This window comes from Hordeum vulgare, chromosome 7H, assembly GCF_904849725.1.
Source record: "Hordeum vulgare subsp. vulgare chromosome 7H, MorexV3_pseudomolecules_assembly, whole genome shotgun sequence".
NCBI lineage: Eukaryota > Viridiplantae > Streptophyta > Magnoliopsida > Poales > Poaceae > Hordeum > Hordeum vulgare.
Genome location: NC_058524.1, coordinates 185,839,108 through 185,841,759, shown reverse-complemented (window position 1 = coordinate 185,841,759; position 2,652 = coordinate 185,839,108).

Sequence of the window (2,652 nt, the reverse complement as noted above, 5' to 3'; positions counted from 1 at the left end):
ATTGAAAATAGCATATTCAGATTCCTTGAATTTTTCTGATACTTTTTCATATATAAATTATTTTCATTGGAGTTACAGATTAATTTCTATGAATTTTTGAAGTTTTAAACATTTCTGGAATTATTTATATACTGGAAATTCTCTTTATTGCGTCAGCCTGACATCAGCAGGTCAGCCGACCTGTTCAGGTCAAACCTGACAGGGGGGACCCACTGGTCAGCCTCTCTGGGGTTAATCTCGCGCTGACCAGCCCCTTAACTGAGTTGACTTGGCCGTGGGCCCAGTGTCAGCGAGAGATTAAGCAGTTAAACTGCTGGATTAGCTTGGCCACGTCGGCCCTCGCCGGAGCCTGGCCGGCGGCGACCAAATCCGCGCCAGAACCTCGCCGGAGACGTGCTAGAACGTGTTGTGGTGCTCGGATCAAGATGCTGAGAGCACTGGAGTGATCTCCAGGCTCGACCATATCCACTTCTGGCCTCAGGGAGGGCTATAGGTGGCCGGAGTAAGCCGGCGACGAGCCGGGGCGGCGGCCGGAGTACGGGTTCGATGGTCCAGTGGCTAGGGGGCTTGGATCTGAAGGGAAAGAGAGGGGAAATGGCCGCATGCTCACGGGGAGTGCAGAGCAGGTCTTAGACGGCTCGGGGAAGGGCTGTTGCCGGCGTTCCACCGTCGATTTGCCGGCGACTGGAGGTGGAAGACGATGACGTTGGGGCGTTGCAGAGCTCGGGGAGACTTCGGCCGTTGCAGAGAGAACCAGCTCGATGAGGCGAAGCTGCTGGACTACTCGGAGGGAGGTTCCTGTGGCTAGAGGCGCGGCGGCTCGAGCTCGAGCTCGTGGCAATGGCGGCAGAAGGAGGGAGGAGAGATCCGAGAGGAGGGGGGAACTGGCGCTGGGGAATGGATAGGGTCGGCCTCGAGGAGGGTAACCCCGTTGTCGCGCTGTCCTGGGGGGCTCTGGAGCTCGCCACGGCGAAGCAGGAGGTGGAGGGGCCCGCCGTGGTCGATCTCCCCTCTGCCAGAAGGCAGAGGAAGAAGACGACCCTGCCCCTGGTGGGCTGGGCCTCCTCAGGCGACAGGTAAGAGTTTTCTCATTCTTTTTCTTTTGTTTTTTTTTTCTAATTTGTTTCTGTTTTGCTAATCCATTAACTTGCTATTTATTTCAGCTCCCAAATAGTTTGTAAAAACTATGTTAAGCACCCTAGAATATTTGTTGGAATATTTCCAACCATTCCTAACGTTTTCAACATTTTTGAAAGTTTAAAGTTTTTGATTTCAAATTTAAAACTTGAAACCAGTAGCTTTTTGCATTTATTTAAAATGCTTAAAGTGTCAAGAAAAAGGTTTTCTTCATTGCTCATTTACTTTCATGATTTATCAGAAAGTTTGAACTTTTCTTGAGGCCATTTTGGGTTCATTGATTTTAACTAGTTTGGGATTTCCTTTATTTAAAGAAGTGGCTAGGGTTTTGAGTTTTCCTTCACCACTTTCTTTGTTCTTGTTGAAAATTTCTTAAATGCAATGCAAAGAAGACATGAGCACAAGACTAACTTGCTTAAGGTGTCAGGGATGTGACAACTCACCCCCACTCAAAAGAATCTCGTCCCGAGATTTAGAAGTCGTTGGGAATAACACAGGATACTCAAGTCGGAGATGATCCTCTCTTTCCCAAGTTGCCTCCTTTTCAGAATGATTTGACCATTGAACTTTAACAAACTTGAGGTTTCGATGTCGAGTGGTACGTTCAGCTTGATCAAGAATACGCACGGGGTATTCTCGGTATGAAAGGTTATCTTGGAGATCAAGCGTTTCGTGGTCCACTTCACGGATAGGATCCGAAAAGCAACGCCTGAGTTGCGACACGTGGAAGACATCATGAACCTTGGAAAGATGCGGAGGAAGTTCCAACTGGTAGGCAACTTCTCCTCGTTTGGCAAGAATGCGAAAAGGACTAATGTAACGAGGAGCCAACTTGCCGTTGATACCAAATCGATGGGTACCCTTTAAAGGTGTAACCCGAAGGTAAGCCTTCTCGTCAACTTCAAAGGTGTAACCCGAAGGTAAGCCTTCTCATCAACTTCAAAGGTCACAGCCTTATGATGACGATCATATCGGCTCTTTTGACGAGACTGGGCTGTTTTCAACTTTTCACGAATAATGCGAACCTGCTCTTCTGCATCCTGGATCATATCCGGGCCAAAGAGTTGCCTCTCTCCGGTTTCTGACCAATTAAGAGGTGTTCGACATCTTCGTCCATAGAGAACTTCAAAAGGGGCTTTGCCCAAGCTTGATTGATAACTATTGTTATAAGGGAGTTTGGCAAATGGAAGACACTTCTCCCAATTCATACCGAATGATATAACACAAGCTCGGAGCATATCTTCTAGGATTTGATTCACTCTTTCTACTTGACCAGTTGATTGAGGATGGAAAGCAGTGCTAAAAGATAAGTGAGTCCCCATGGCATTCTGAAAACTTTCCCAGAAGCGAGAAGTAAAGATACTTCCACGGCCCGAGTTAATATCCAGTGGAACACCATGAAGAGACACTATTCGGGACATATATAACTCTACTAGCTGGCTAGCTGTTATACTCTCAAGAACAGGAAGAAAATGAGCCACTTTGGAAAGACGGTCAATGACCACAAAGATAGCA